A 16,262-nucleotide genomic window follows, 5' to 3' on the forward strand; every position below is an offset into this window, starting at 1 on the left:
TCGAAAGGCAGTGAGGGGCAACGGCTGCACGCAGAGGGTGGTGCGTTTCTGGAATAAGTTACCAGTCGAGCTGGTGATGGATGGTATAATTCCAATACTGTTAAGGAATCTGGACGTGTACTTGAATAGGAAGGGTTGAGAGAGAAATGGGTCAAGTGCATGCAATCGCGACTGGATGAGTTGAGGATATCTGTTCGGAATGGACGAGTGCGACCGAAGACTGTGTTTTCAGTGCTGTCCACATCTAATGGCTCTATGATAGTGCAGGTGAAATGATAAAAAAGATAAATAAAAAAACGAAGTAAAATTGTCTGAAGTTGTTGAATTCAAATAACTTCAGGTAATTTTATTTCAATTATTTTATTTATCTTTTTTAGTTGTGTTTTTTTGCCACTGTTCTGTACCTCTTATTTCTTGACTGTCTCTCTTTCTCTCGCTCCCCACTCTCTCAATACCTTTTTCCTCTCCTCTTCCCGCTTTGCTACCCTTCTCCCCTGTTTTCCATTTTGTCTCTGCTTCACCCATCCCTCACTTATTTTGTCACATAGCGCTGGCTTCAGCCTGGGTCATTCACGCCTCTTAATCTCCCTTTAATCTCTCCATGCACTGTCATTATCACCTTTGCATCTGGAGCCTTGACTCACCTCCTCTCAGCGTGGTAGAAACAGCTCGATAATACTCCCCCTTTGTTTTTATCTTTACCTTAAATCCGTTAGACTCGAAACGTCAGCTCTTTTCTCTCCTTGCAGATGGTGCCAGACCTGCTGAGATTTTCCAGCATTTTCTCTTTTGGTTTCAGATTCCAGCATCCGCAGTAATTTGCTTTTATTAATGGCTCTATGGTATTGCTGGTGATATGATAACTCCAGTGTCGATGCATGAGAGGTGAGCAAGCGAACGAATTGCCTCTGGAAGTCGTGTGACGAGTATTAACAGAGATCCAGGAAAATAACACGAACGAATTGAAGCCTGAACTCTGGTTCTCCTCCGAGACTGTGCCAGGTCTGCCTAATACTGCACAATGTTTTGCATTTGTTGGCCAAAACAACTGAGACTGGTTGTTTTGCGGCCGACACATCCACCCAGTCAGGCGATCAAGTCGGGCCTCTATCCCTGTCAAATGTTTTATTGCGAAGGTGGCGCTTCCGGCTTGGTGGAGCACGTCGTTTGGAAACACAGCAACCACACAAGCGCTGCATGTGGTCAGTGTGGGGATCGAACCCACGACTTTGGCGTTATTAGCACCACGCTCTAACCAGCTGAGCTAACCGACCAACGCTGGCAGCTCAGCGAGAGCAAATGCCTATATTGCCGGTGCCCACAACCACGGCTGCTCTGCATTTTCTGCTTCTCATCGATCGCACGATAGTCTGAAGTATTTCCTTTCGTTGCAAAGCTTCTCAACAAAAAAAAACATTTACTTTTCCGAACGCGCATACTCGAGTTAAACATTTGCTCTGATATCTAAAATGAAGCACAATGTCCCGACGCATGCAATTTCAATCGCAACGCCACCAGCTCAGCTGCAGCTTCTCACGTTGACAAATTTCGTCTGGAGAACCGTACCTTCACCGATCGCTCACTGTTCTTCTGGATACTCACAGACCTTTGGAGTCAGGGTTATGTGCTGCTGATTAACTACTACGCACCTTATGCGAAAGGCATTGGAATTGTAATCTATCAGTGAGGTTCTTTCTGCTTCCAAACGACGCAGTTGCTTTGGTGTCAGCAACAGCTCAGAAGTCAACTGCACGTTTTGCTCAATGACTCATGTTGCTTATGCAATCTTCGTTTGACAGCAAGTTATCAGGCCTTCCTGCAGAGTTTGTCAGCCACAGGTCAGCTGCTAAAACGACTGCTTCAGACAGCATGCTACCATCTACATTTGAAAATGGAAAAGGTGCAAACGTTTACAGGCTGAACACTCGCTCACGATTTCGCCTGGCGCGTCAGAGGCTGGGAGCTGATCTTACGGAGGTTTTTCAATCATGAGGGGAATGAATCGGGTAAATAGACAAGTTCCTTTCGCTCAGGTGGGGCAGTTCAGAACTGGAGGGTATAAATCTGGTGTGGGAGGGTGAGAATTCGAAAGGCAGTGAGGGGCAACGGCTGCACGCAGAGGGTGGTGCGTTTCTGGAATAAGTTACCAGTCGAGCTGGTGATGGATGGTATAATTCCAATACTGTTAAGGAATCTGGACGTGTACTTGAATAGGAAGGGTTGAGAGAGAAATGGGTCAAGTGCATGCAATCGCGACTGGATGAGTTGAGGATATCTGTTCGGAATGGACGAGTGCGACCGAAGACTGTGTTTTCAGTGCTGTCCACATCTAATGGCTCTATGATAGTGCAGGTGAAATGATAAAAAAGATAAATAAAAAAACGAAGTAAAATTGTCTGAAGTTGTTGAATTCAAATAACTTCAGGTAATTTTATTTCAATTATTTTATTTATCTTTTTTAGTTGTGTTTTTTTGCCACTGTTGTGTACCTCTTATTTCTTGACTGTCTCTCTTTCTCTCGCTCCCCACTCTCTCAATACCTTTTTCCTCTCCTCTTCCCGCTTTGCTACCCTTCTCCCCTGTTTTCCATTTTGTCTCTGCTTCACCCATCCCTCACTTATTTTGTCACATAGCGCTGGCTTCAGCCTGGGTCATTCACGCCTCTTAATCTCCCTTTAATCTCTCCATGCACTGTCATTATCACCTTTGCATCTGGAGCCTTGACTCACCTCCTCTCAGCGTGGTAGAAACAGCTCCATAATACTCCCCCTTTGTTTTTATCTTTACCTTAAATCCGTTAGACTCGAAACGTCAGCTCTTTTCTCTCCTTGCAGATGGTGCCAGACCTGCTGAGATTTTCCAGCATTTTCTCTTTTGGTTTCAGATTCCAGCATCCGCAGTAATTTGCTTTTATTAATGGCTCTATGGTATTGCTGGTGATATGATAACTCCAGTGTCGATGCATGAGAGGTGAGCAAGCGAACGAATTGCCTCTGGAAGTCGTGTGACGAGTATTAACAGAGATCCAGGAAAATAACACGAACGAATTGAAGCCTGAACTCTGGTTCTCCTCCGAGACTGTGCCAGGTCTGCCTAATACTGCACAATGTTTTGCATTTGTTGGCCAAAACAACTGAGACTGGTTGTTTTGCGGCCGACACATCCACCCAGTCAGGCGAGCAAGTCGTGCGTCTATCCGTGTCAAATGTTTTATTGCGAAGGTGGCGCTTCCGGCTTGGTGGAGCACGTCGTTTGGAAACACAGCAACCGCACAAGCGCTGCATGTGGTCAGTGTGGGGATCAAACCCACGACCTTGGCGTTATTAGCACCACGCTCTAACCAGCTGAGCTAACCGACCAACGCTGGCAGCTCAGCGAGAGCAAATGCCTATATTGCCGGTGCCCACAACCACGGCTGCTCTGCATTTTCTGCTTCTCATCGATCGCACGATAGTCTGAAGTATTTCCTTTCGTTGCAAAGCTTTTCAACAAAAAAAAACATTTACTTTTCCGAACGCGCATACTCGAGTTAAACATTTGCTCTGATATCTAAAATGAAGCACAATGTCCCGACGCATGCAATTTCAATCGCAACGCCACCAGCTCAGCTGCAGCTTCTCACGTTGACAAATTTCGTCTGGAGAACCGTACCTTCACCGATCGCTCACTGTTCTTCTGGATACTCACAGACCTTTGGAGTCAGGGTTATGTGCTGCTGATTAACTACTACGCACCTTATGCGAAAGGCATTGGAATTGTAATCTATCAGTGAGGTTCTTTCTGCTTCCAAACGACGCAGTTGCTTTGGTGTCAGCAACAGCTCAGAAGTCAACTGCACGTTTTGCTCAATGACTCATGTTGCTTATGCAATCTTCGTTTGACAGCAAGTTATCAGGCCTTCCTTCAGAGTTTGTCAGCGACAGGTCAGCTGCTAAAACGATTGCTTCAGACAGCATGCTACACCCTACATTTGAAAATGGAAAAGGTGCAAACGTTTACAGGCTGAACACTCGCTCACGATTTCGCCTGGCGCGTCAGAGGCTGGGAGCTGATCTTACGGAGGTTTTTCAATCATGAGGGGAATGAATCGGGTAAATAGACAAGTTCCTTTCGCTCAGGTGGGGCAGTTCAGAACTGGAGGGTATAAATCTGGTGTGGGAGGGTGAGAATTCGAAAGGCAGTGAGGGGCAACGGCTGCACGCAGAGGGTGGTGCGTTTCTGGAATAAGTTACCAGTCGAGCTGGTGATGGATGGTATAATTCCAATACTGTTCAGGAATCTGGACGTGTACTTGAATAGGAAGGGTTGAGAGAGAAATGGGTCAAGTGCATGCAATCGCGACTGGATGAGTTGAGGATATCTGTTCGGAATGGACGAGTGCGACCGAAGACTGTGTTTTCAGTGCTGTCCACATCTAATGGCTCTATGATAGTGCAGGTGAAATGATAAAAAAGATAAATAAAAAAACGAAGTAAAATTGTCTGAAGTTGTTGAATTCAAATAACTTCAGGTAATTTTATTTCAATTATTTTATTTATCTTTTTTAGTTGTGTTTTTTTGCCACTGTTCTGTACCTCTTATTTCTTGACTGTCTCTCTTTCTCTCGCTCCCCACTCTCTCAATACCTTTTTCCTCTCCTCTTCCCGCTTTGCTACCCTTCTCCCCTGTTTTCCATTTTGTCTCTGCTTCACCCATCCCTCACTTATTTTGTCACATAGCGCTGGCTTCAGCCTGGGTCATTCACGCCTCTTAATCTCCCTTTAATCTCTCCATGCACTGTCATTATCACCTTTGCATCTGGAGCCTTGACTCACCTCCTCTCAGCGTGGTAGAAACAGCTCCATAATACTCCCCCTTTGTTTTTATCTTTACCTTAAATCCGTTAGACTCGAAACGTCAGCTCTTTTCTCTCCTTGCAGATGGTGCCAGACCTGCTGAGATTTTCCAGCATTTTCTCTTTTGGTTTCAGATTCCAGCATCCGCAGTAATTTGCTTTTATTAATGGCTCTATGGTATTGCTGGTGATATGATAACTCCAGTGTCGATGCATGAGAGGTGAGCAAGCGAACGAATTGCCTCTGGAAGTCGTGTGACGAGTATTAACAGAGATCCAGGAAAATAACACGAACGAATTGAAGCCTGAACTCTGGTTCTCCTCCGAGACTGTGCCAGGTCTGCCTAATACTGCACAATGTTTTGCATTTGTTGGCCAAAACAACTGAGACTGGTTGTTTTGCGGCCGACACATCCACCCAGTCAGGCGATCAAGTCGTGCGTCTATCCGTGTCAAATGTTTTATTGCGAAGGTGGCGCTTCCGGCTTGGTGGAGCACGTCGTTTGGAAACACAGCAACCGCACAAGCGCTGCATGTGGTCAGTGTGGGGATCGAACCCACGACCTTGGCGTTATTAGCACCACGCTCTAACCAGCTGAGCTAACCGACCAACGCTGGCAGCTCAGCGAGAGCAAATGCCTATATTGCCGGTGCCCACAACCACGGCTGCTCTGCATTTTCTGCTTCTCATCGATCGCACGATAGTCTGAAGTATTTCCTTTCGTTGCAAAGCTTTTCAACAAAAAAAAACATTTACTTTTCCGAACGCGCATACTCGAGTTAAACATTTGCTCTGATATCTAAAATGAAGCACAATGTCCCGACGCATGCAATTTCAATCGCAACGCCACCAGCTCAGCTGCAGCTTCTCACGTTGACAAATTTCGTCTGGAGAACCGTACCTTCACCGATCGCTCACTGTTCTTCTGGATACTCACAGACCTTTGGAGTCAGGGTTATGTGCTGCTGATTAACTACTACGCACCTTATGCGAAAGGCATTGGAATTGTAATCTATCAGTGAGGTTCTTTCTGCTTCCAAACGACGCAGTTGCTTTGGTGTCAGCAACAGCTCAGAAGTCAACTGCACGTTTTGCTCAATGACTCATCTTGCTTATGCAATCTTCGTTTGACAGCAAGTTATCAGGCCTTCCTGCAGAGTTTGTCAGCCACAGGTCAGCTGCTAAAACGACTGCTTCAGACAGCATGCTACCATCTACATTTGAAAATGGAAAAGGTGCAAACGTTTACAGGCTGAACACTCGCTCACGATTTCGCCTGGCGCGTCAGAGGCTGGGAGCTGATCTTACGGAGGTTTTTCAATCATGAGGGGAATGAATCGGGTAAATAGACAAGTTCCTTTCGCTCAGGTGGGGCAGTTCAGAACTGGAGGGTATAAATCTGGTGTGGGAGGGTGAGAATTCGAAAGGCAGTGAGGGGCAACGGCTGCACGCAGAGGGTGGTGCGTTTCTGGAATAAGTTACCAGTCGAGCTGGTGATGGATGGTATAATTCCAATACTGTTAAGGAATCTGGACGTGTACTTGAATAGGAAGGGTTGAGAGAGAAATGGGTCAAGTGCATGCAATCGCGACTGGATGAGTTGAGGATATCTGTTCGGAATGGACGAGTGCGACCGAAGACTGTGTTTTCAGTGCTGTCCACATCTAATGGCTCTATGATAGTGCAGGTGAAATGATAAAAAAGATAAATAAAAAAACGAAGTAAAATTGTCTGAAGTTGTTGAATTCAAATAACTTCAGGTAATTTTATTTCAATTATTTTATTTATCTTTTTTAGTTGTGTTTTTTTGCCACTGTTCTGTACCTCTTATTTCTTGACTGTCTCTCTTTCTCTCGCTCCCCACTCTCTCAATACCTTTTTCCTCTCCTCTTCCCGCTTTGCTACCCTTCTCCCCTGTTTTCCATTTTGTCTCTGCTTCACCCATCCCTCACTTATTTTGTCACATAGCGCTGGCTTCAGCCTGGGTCATTCACGCCTCTTAATCTCCCTTTAATCTCTCCATGCACTGTCATTATCACCTTTGCATCTGGAGCCTTGACTCACCTCCTCTCAGCGTGGTAGAAACAGCTCGATAATACTCCCCCTTTGTTTTTATCTTTACCTTAAATCCGTTAGACTCGAAACGTCAGCTCTTTTCTCTCCTTGCAGATGGTGCCAGACCTGCTGAGATTTTCCAGCATTTTCTCTTTTGGTTTCAGATTCCAGCATCCGCAGTAATTTGCTTTTATTAATGGCTCTATGGTATTGCTGGTGATATGATAACTCCAGTGTCGATGCATGAGAGGTGAGCAAGCGAACGAATTGCCTCTGGAAGTCGTGTGACGAGTATTAACAGAGATCCAGGAAAATAACACGAACGAATTGAAGCCTGAACTCTGGTTCTCCTCCGACACTGTGCCAGGTCTGCCTAATACTGCACAATGTTTTGCATTTGTTGGCCAAAACAACTGAGACTGGTTGTTTTGCGGCCGACACATCCACCCAGTCAGGCGATCAAGTCGGGCCTCTATCCCTGTCAAATGTTTTATTGCGAAGGTGGCGCTTCCGGCTTGGTGGAGCACGTCGTTTGGAAACACAGCAACCGCACAAGCGCTGCATGTGGTCAGTGTGGGGATCGAACCCACGACCTTGGCGTTATTAGCACCACGCTCTAACCAGCTGAGCTAACCGACCAACGCTGGCAGCTCAGCGAGAGCAAATGCCTATATTGCCGGTGCCCACAACCACGGCTGCTCTGCATTTTCTGCTTCTCATCGATCGCACGATAGTCTGAAGTATTTCCTTTCGTTGCAAAGCTTTTCAACAAAAAAAAACATTTACTTTTCCGAACGCGCATACTCGAGTTAAACATTTGCTCTGATATCTAAAATGAAGCACAATGTCCCGACGCATGCAATTTCAATCGCAACGCCACCAGCTCAGCTGCAGCTTCTCACGTTGACAAATTTCGTCTGGAGAACCGTACCTTCACCGATCGCTCACTGTTCTTCTGGATACTCACAGACCTTTGGAGTCAGGGTTATGTGCTGCTGATTAACTACTACGCACCTTATGCGAAAGGCATTGGAATTGTAATCTATCAGTGAGGTTCTTTCTGCTTCCAAACGACGCAGTTGCTTTGGTGTCAGCAACAGCTCAGAAGTCAACTGCACGTTTTGCTCAATGACTCATGTTGCTTATGCAATCTTCGTTTGACAGCAAGTTATCAGGCCTTCCTGCAGAGTTTGTCAGCCACAGGTCAGCTGCTAAAACGACTGCTTCAGACAGCATGCTACCATCTACATTTGAAAATGGAAAAGGTGCAAACGTTTACAGGCTGAACACTCGCTCACGATTTCGCCTGGCGCGTCAGAGGCTGGGAGCTGATCTTACGGAGGTTTTTCAATCATGAGGGGAATGAATCGGGTAAATAGACAAGTTCCTTTCGCTCAGGTGGGGCAGTTCAGAACTGGAGGGTATAAATCTGGTGTGGGAGGGTGAGAATTCGAAAGGCAGTGAGGGGCAACGGCTGCACGCAGAGGGTGGTGCGTTTCTGGAATAAGTTACCAGTCGAGCTGGTGATGGATGGTATAATTCCAATACTGTTCAGGAATCTGGACGTGTACTTGAATAGGAAGGGTTGAGAGAGAAATGGGTCAAGTGCATGCAATCGCGACTGGATGAGTTGAGGATATCTGTTCGGAATGGACGAGTGCGACCGAAGACTGTGTTTTCAGTGCTGTCCACATCTAATGGCTCTATGATAGTGCAGGTGAAATGATAAAAAAGATAAATAAAAAAACGAAGTAAAATTGTCTGAAGTTGTTGAATTCAAATAACTTCAGGTAATTTTATTTCAATTATTTTATTTATCTTTTTTAGTTGTGTTTTTTTGCCACTGTTGTGTACCTCTTATTTCTTGACTGTCTCTCTTTCTCTCGCTCCCCACTCTCTCAATACCTTTTTCCTCTCCTCTTCCCGCTTTGCTACCCTTCTCCCCTGTTTTCCATTTTGTCTCTGCTTCACCCATCCCTCACTTATTTTGTCACATAGCGCTGGCTTCAGCCTGGGTCATTCACGCCTCTTAATCTCCCTTTAATCTCTCCATGCACTGTCATTATCACCTTTGCATCTGGAGCCTTGACTCACCTCCTCTCAGCGTGGTAGAAACAGCTCCATAATACTCCCCCTTTGTTTTTATCTTTACCTTAAATCCGTTAGACTCGAAACGTCAGCTCTTTTCTCTCCTTGCAGATGGTGCCAGACCTGCTGAGATTTTCCAGCATTTTCTCTTTTGGTTTCAGATTCCAGCATCCGCAGTAATTTGCTTTTATTAATGGCTCTATGGTATTGCTGGTGATATGATAACTCCAGTGTCGATGCATGAGAGGTGAGCAAGCGAACGAATTGCCTCTGGAAGTCGTGTGACGAGTATTAACAGAGATCCAGGAAAATAACACGAACGAATTGAAGCCTGAACTCTGGTTCTCCTCCGAGACTGTGCCAGGTCTGCCTAATACTGCACAATGTTTTGCATTTGTTGGCCAAAACAACTGAGACTGGTTGTTTTGCGGCCGACACATCCACCCAGTCAGGCGATCAAGTCGTGCGTCTATCCGTGTCAAATGTTTTATTGCGAAGGTGGCGCTTCCGGCTTGGTGGAGCACGTCGTTTGGAAACACAGCAACCGCACAAGCGCTGCATGTGGTCAGTGTGGGGATCGAACCCACGACCTTGGCGTTATTAGCACCACGCTCTAACCAGCTGAGCTAACCGACCAACGCTGGCAGCTCAGCGAGAGCAAATGCCTATATTGCCGGTGCCCACAACCACGGCTGCTCTGCATTTTCTGCTTCTCATCGATCGCACGATAGTCTGAAGTATTTCCTTTCGTTGCAAAGCTTTTCAACAAAAAAAAACATTTACTTTTCCGAACGCGCATACTCGAGTTAAACATTTGCTCTGATATCTAAAATGAAGCACAATGTCCCGACGCATGCAATTTCAATCGCAACGCCACCAGCTCAGCTGCAGCTTCTCACGTTGACAAATTTCGTCTGGAGAACCGTACCTTCACCGATCGCTCACTGTTCTTCTGGATACTCACAGACCTTTGGAGTCAGGGTTATGTGCTGCTGATTAACTACTACGCACCTTATGCGAAAGGCATTGGAATTGTAATCTATCAGTGAGGTTCTTTCTGCTTCCAAACGACGCAGTTGCTTTGGTGTCAGCAACAGCTCAGAAGTCAACTGCACGTTTTGCTCAATGACTCATGTTGCTTATGCAATCTTCGTTTGACAGCAAGTTATCAGGCCTTCCTGCAGAGTTTGTCAGCCACAGGTCAGCTGCTAAAACGACTGCTTCAGACAGCATGCTACCATCTACATTTGAAAATGGAAAAGGTGCAAACGTTTACAGGCTGAACACTCGCTCACGATTTCGCCTGGCGCGTCAGAGGCTGGGAGCTGATCTTACGGAGGTTTTTCAATCATGAGGGGAATGAATCGGGTAAATAGACAAGTTCCTTTCGCTCAGGTGGGGCAGTTCAGAACTGGAGGGTATAAATCTGGTGTGGGAGGGTGAGAATTCGAAAGGCAGTGAGGGGCAACGGCTGCACGCAGAGGGTGGTGCGTTTCTGGAATAAGTTACCAGTCGAGCTGGTGATGGATGGTATAATTCCAATACTGTTAAGGAATCTGGACGTGTACTTGAATAGGAAGGGTTGAGAGAGAAATGGGTCAAGTGCATGCAATCGCGACTGGATGAGTTGAGGATATCTGTTCGGAATGGACGAGTGCGACCGAAGACTGTGTTTTCAGTGCTGTCCACATCTAATGGCTCTATGATAGTGCAGGTGAAATGATAAAAAAGATAAATTAAAAAACGAAGTAAAATTGTCTGAAGTTGTTGAATTCAAATAACTTCAGGTAATTTTATTTCAATTATTTTATTTATCTTTTTTAGTTGTGTTTTTTTGCCACTGTTGTGTATCTCTTATTTCTTGACTGTCTCTCTTTCTCTCGCTCCCCACTCTCTCAATACCTTTTTCCTCTCCTCTTCCCGCTTTGCTACCCTTCTCCCCTGTTTTCCATTTTGTCTCTGCTTCACCCATCCCTCACTTATTTTGTCACATAGCGCTGGCTTCAGCCTGGGTCATTCACGCCTCTTAATCTCCCTTTAATCTCTCCATGCACTGTCATTATCACCTTTGCATCTGGAGCCTTGACTCACCTCCTCTCAGCGTGGTAGAAACAGCTCGATAATACTCCCCCTTTGTTTTTATCTTTACCTTAAATCCGTTAGACTCGAAACGTCAGCTCTTTTCTCTCCTTGCAGATGGTGCCAGACCTGCTGAGATTTTCCAGCATTTTCTCTTTTGGTTTCAGATTCCAGCATCCGCAGTAATTTGCTTTTATTAATGGCTCTATGGTATTGCTGGTGATATGATAACTCCAGTGTCGATGCATGAGAGGTGAGCAAGCGAACGAATTGCCTCTGGAAGTCGTGTGACGAGTATTAACAGAGATCCAGGAAAATAACACGAACGAATTGAAGCCTGAACTCTGGTTCTCCTCCGAGACTGTGCCAGGTCTGCCTAATACTGCACAATGTTTTGCATTTGTTGGCCAAAACAACTGAGACTGGTTGTTTTGCGGCCAACACATCCACCCAGTCAGGCGATCAAGTCGGGCCTCTATCCCTGTCAAATGTTTTATTGCGAAGGTGGCGCTTCCGGCTTGGGGGAGCACGTCGTTTGGAAACACAGCAACCACACAAGCGCTGCATGGGGTCAGTGTGGGGATCGAACCCACGACTTTGGCGTTATTAGCACCACGCTCTAACCAGCTGAGCTAACCGACCAACGCTGGTAGCTCAGCGAGAGCAAATGCCTATATTGCCGGTGCCCACAACCACGGCTGCTCTGCATTTTCTGCTTCTCATCGATCGCACGATAGTCTGAAGTATTTCCTTTCGTTGCAAAGCTTTTCAACAAAAAAAAAACATTTACTTTTCCGAACGCGCATACTCGAGTTAAACATTTGCTCTGATATCTAAAATGAAGCACAATGTCCCGACGCATGCAATTTCAATCGCAACGCCACCAGCTCAGCTGCAGCTTCTCACGTTGACAAATTTCGTCTGGAGAACCGTACCTTCACCGATCGCTCACTGTTCTTCTGGATACTCACAGACCTTTGGAGTCAGGGTTATGTGCTGCTGATTAACTACTACGCACCTTATGCGAAAGGCATTGGAATTGTAATCTATCAGTGAGGTTCTTTCTGCTTCCAAACGACGCAGTTGCTTTGGTGTCAGCAACAGCTCAGAAGTCAACTGCACGTTTTGCTCAATGACTCATGTTGCTTATGCAATCTTCGTTTGACAGCAAGTTATCAGGCCTTCCTGCAGAGTTTGTCAGCCACAGGTCAGCTGCTAAAACGACTGCTTCAGACAGCATGCTACCATCTACATTTGAAAATGGAAAAGGTGCAAACGTTTACAGGCTGAACACTCGCTCACGATTTCGCCTGGCGCGTCAGAGGCTGGGAGCTGATCTTACGGAGGTTTTTCAATCATGAGGGGAATGAATCGGGTAAATAGACAAGTTCCTTTCGCTCAGGTGGGGCAGTTCAGAGCTAGAGGGTATAAATCTGGTGTGGGAGGGTGAGAATTCGAAAGGCAGTGAGGGGCAACGGCTGCACGCAGAGGGTGGTGCGTTTCTGGAATAAGTTACCAGTCGAGCTGGTGATGGATGGTATAATTCCAATACTGTTAAGGAATCTGGACGTGTACTTGAATAGGAAGGGTTGAGAGAGAAATGGGTCAAGTGCATGCAATCGCGACTGGATGAGTTGAGGATATCTGTTCGGAATGGACGAGTGCGACCGAAGACTGTGTTTTCAGTGCTGTCCACATCTAATGGCTCTATGATAGTGCAGGTGAAATGATAAAAAAGATAAATAAAAAAACGAAGTAAAATTGTCTGAAGTTGTTGAATTCAAATAACTTCAGGTAATTTTATTTCAATTATTTTATTTATCTTTTTTAGTTGTGTTTTTTTTGCCACTGTTCTGTACCTCTTATTTCTTGACTGTCTCTCTTTCTCTCGCTCCCCACTCTCTCAATACCTTTTTCCTCTCCTCTTCCCGCTTTGCTACCCTTCTCCCCTGTTTTCCATTTTGTCTCTGCTTCACCCATCCCTCACTTATTTTGTCACATAGCGCTGGCTTCAGCCTGGGTCATTCACGCCTCTTAATCTCCCTTTAATCTCTCCATGCACTGTCATTATCACCTTTGCATCTGGAGCCTTGACTCACCTCCTCTCAGCGTGGTAGAAACAGCTCGATAATACTCCCCCTTTGTTTTTATCTTTACCTTAAATCCGTTAGACTCGAAACGTCAGCTCTTTTCTCTCCTTGCAGATGGTGCCAGACCTGCTGAGATTTTCCAGCATTTTCTCTTTTGGTTTCAGATTCCAGCATCCGCAGTAATTTGCTTTTATTAATGGCTCTATGGTATTGCTGGTGATATGATAACTCCAGTGTCGATGCATGAGAGGTGAGCAAGCGAACGAATTGCCTCTGGAAGTCGTGTGACGAGTATTAACAGAGATCCAGGAAAATAACACGAACGAATTGAAGCCTGAACTCTGGTTCTCCTCCGAGACTGTGCCAGGTCTGCCTAATACTGCACAATGTTTTGCATTTGTTGGCCAAAACAACTGAGACTGGTTGTTTTGCGGCCGACACATCCACCCAGTCAGGCGATCAAGTCGTGCGTCTATCCGTGTCAAATGTTTTATTGCGAAGGTGGCGCTTCCGGCTTGGTGGAGCACGTCGTTTGGAAATACAGCAACCGCACAAGCGCTGCATGTGGTCAGTGTGGGGATCGAACCCACGACCTTGGCGTTATTAGCACCACGCTCTAACCAGCTGAGCTAACCGACCAACGCTGGCAGCTCAGCGAGAGCAAATGCCTATATTGCCGGTGCCCACAACCACGGCTGCTCTGCATTTTCTGCTTCTCATCGATCGCACGATAGTCTGAAGTATTTCCTTTCGTTGCAAAGCTTTTCAACAAAAAAAAACATTTACTTTTCCGAACGCGCATACTCGAGTTAAACATTTGCTCTGATATCTAAAATGAAGCACAATGTCCCGACGCATGCAATTTCAATCGCAACGCCACCAGCTCAGCTGCAGCTTCTCACGTTGACAAATTTCGTCTGGAGAACCGTACCTTCACCGATCGCTCACTGTTCTTCTGGATACTCACAGACCTTTGGAGTCAGGGTTATGTGCTGCTGATTAACTACTACGCACCTTATGCGAAAGGCATTGGAATTGTAATCTATCAGTGAGGTTCTTTCTGCTTCCAAACGACGCAGTTGCTTTGGTGTCAGCAACAGCTCAGAAGTCAACTGCACGTTTTGCTCAATGACTCATGTTGCTTATGCAATCTTCGTTTGACAGCAAGTTATCAGGCCTTCCTGCAGAGTTTGTCAGCCACAGGTCAGCTGCTAAAACGACTGCTTCAGACAGCATGCTACCATCTACATTTGAAAATGGAAAAGGTGCAAACGTTTACAGGCTGAACACTCGCTCACGATTTCGCCTGGCGCGTCAGAGGCTGGGAGCTGATCTTACGGAGGTTTTTCAATCATGAGGGGAATGAATCGGGTAAATAGACAAGTTCCTTTCGCTCAGGTGGGGCAGTTCAGAACTGGAGGGTATAAATCTGGTGTGGGAGGGTGAGAATTCGAAAGGCAGTGAGGGGCAACGGCTGCACGCAGAGGGTGGTGCGTTTCTGGAATAAGTTACCAGTCGAGCTGGTGATGGATGGTATAATTCCAATACTGTTAAGGAATCTGGACGTGTACTTGAATAGGAAGGGTTGAGAGAGAAATGGGTCAAGTGCATGCAATCGCGACTGGATGAGTTGAGGATATCTGTTCGGAATGGACGAGTGCGACCGAAGACTGTGTTTTCAGTGCTGTCCACATCTAATGGCTCTATGATAGTGCAGGTGAAATGATAAAAAAGATAAATAAAAAAACGAAGTAAAATTGTCTGAAGTTGTTGAATTCAAATAACTTCAGGTAATTTTATTTCAATTATTTTATTTATCTTTTTTAGTTGTGTTTTTTTGCCACTGTTGTGTATCTCTTATTTCTTGACTGTCTCTCTTTCTCTCGCTCCCCACTCTCTCAATACCTTTTTCCTCTCCTCTTCCCGCTTTGCTACCCTTCTCCCCTGTTTTCCATTTTGTCTCTGCTTCACCCATCCCTCACTTATTTTGTCACATAGCGCTGGCTTCAGCCTGGGTCATTCACGCCTCTTAATCTCCCTTTAATCTCTCCATGCACTGTCATTATCACCTTTGCATCTGGAGCCTTGACTCACCTCCTCTCAGCGTGGTAGAAACAGCTCGATAATACTCCCCCTTTGTTTTTATCTTTACCTTAAATCCGTTAGACTCGAAACGTCAGCTCTTTTCTCTCCTTGCAGATGGTGCCAGACCTGCTGAGATTTTCCAGCATTTTCTCTTTTGGTTTCAGATTCCAGCATCCGCAGTAATTTGCTTTTATTAATGGCTCTATGGTATTGCTGGTGATATGATAACTCCAGTGTCGATGCATGAGAGGTGAGCAAGCGAACGAATTGCCTCTGGAAGTCGTGTGACGAGTATTAACAGAGATCCAGGAAAATAACACGAACGAATTGAAGCCTGAACTCTGGTTCTCCTCCGAGACTGTGCCAGGTCTGCCTAATACTGCACAATGTTTTGCATTTGTTGGCCAAAACAACTGAGACTGGTTGTTTTGCGGCCGACACATCCACCCAGTCAGGCGATCAAGTCGGGCCTCTATCCCTGTCAAATGTTTTATTGCGAAGGTGGCGCTTCCGGCTTGGTGGAGCACGTCGTTTGGAAACACAGCAACCACACAAGCGCTGCATGTGGTCAGTGTGGGGATCGAACCCACGACTTTGGCGTTATTAGCACCACGCTCTAACCAGCTGAGCTAACCGACCAACGCTGGTAGCTCAGCGAGAGCAAATGCCTATATTGCCGGTGCCCACAACCACGGCTGCTCTGCATTTTCTGCTTCTCATCGATCGCACGATAGTCTGAAGTATTTCCTTTCGTTGCAAAGCTTTTCAACAAAAAAAAAAACATTTACTTTTCCGAACGCGCATACTCGAGTTAAACATTTGCTCTGATATCTAAAATGAAGCACAATGTCCCGACGCATGCAATTTCAATCGCAACGCCACCAGCTCAGCTGCAGCTTCTCACGTTGACAAATTTCGTCTGGAGAACCGTACCTTCACCGATCGCTCACTGTTCTTCTGGATACTCACAGACCTTTGGAGTCAGGGTTATGTGCTGCTGATTAACTACTACGCACCTTATGCGAAAGGC

General features: G+C 45.9%; 8 non-coding genes across 8 annotated transcripts; all 8 read right to left on the bottom strand.

Moving 5' to 3' along the window:
* Nucleotides 1-1,200: 1,200 nt before the first annotated feature.
* trnai-aau (transfer RNA isoleucine (anticodon AAU)) lies at nucleotides 1,201-1,274 on the bottom strand. The gene has a single exon. It is a non-coding gene; the product is annotated as a tRNA-Ile (tRNA).
* Nucleotides 1,275-3,285: 2,011 nt separating this feature from the next.
* Nucleotides 3,286-3,359, bottom strand: trnai-aau (transfer RNA isoleucine (anticodon AAU)). Its single transcript has one exon. It is a non-coding gene; the product is annotated as a tRNA-Ile (tRNA).
* Nucleotides 3,360-5,370: 2,011 nt separating this feature from the next.
* trnai-aau (transfer RNA isoleucine (anticodon AAU)) lies at nucleotides 5,371-5,444 on the bottom strand. The gene has a single exon. It is a non-coding gene; the product is annotated as a tRNA-Ile (tRNA).
* Nucleotides 5,445-7,455: 2,011 nt separating this feature from the next.
* trnai-aau (transfer RNA isoleucine (anticodon AAU)) lies at nucleotides 7,456-7,529 on the bottom strand. Its single transcript has one exon. It is a non-coding gene; the product is annotated as a tRNA-Ile (tRNA).
* A 2,011-nt stretch (nucleotides 7,530-9,540) lies between these two features.
* trnai-aau (transfer RNA isoleucine (anticodon AAU)) lies at nucleotides 9,541-9,614 on the bottom strand. Its single transcript has one exon. It is a non-coding gene; the product is annotated as a tRNA-Ile (tRNA).
* A 2,011-nt stretch (nucleotides 9,615-11,625) lies between these two features.
* trnai-aau (transfer RNA isoleucine (anticodon AAU)) lies at nucleotides 11,626-11,699 on the bottom strand. The gene has a single exon. It is a non-coding gene; the product is annotated as a tRNA-Ile (tRNA).
* A 2,013-nt stretch (nucleotides 11,700-13,712) lies between these two features.
* On the bottom strand, nucleotides 13,713-13,786 carry trnai-aau (transfer RNA isoleucine (anticodon AAU)). The gene has a single exon. It is a non-coding gene; the product is annotated as a tRNA-Ile (tRNA).
* Nucleotides 13,787-15,797: 2,011 nt separating this feature from the next.
* On the bottom strand, nucleotides 15,798-15,871 carry trnai-aau (transfer RNA isoleucine (anticodon AAU)). The gene has a single exon. It is a non-coding gene; the product is annotated as a tRNA-Ile (tRNA).
* Between the last annotated feature and the right edge of the window lie 391 nt (nucleotides 15,872-16,262).

This window comes from Chiloscyllium punctatum, chromosome 17 (assembly GCF_047496795.1).
Source record: "Chiloscyllium punctatum isolate Juve2018m chromosome 17, sChiPun1.3, whole genome shotgun sequence".
NCBI classification, from domain to species: domain Eukaryota; kingdom Metazoa; phylum Chordata; class Chondrichthyes; order Orectolobiformes; family Hemiscylliidae; genus Chiloscyllium; species Chiloscyllium punctatum.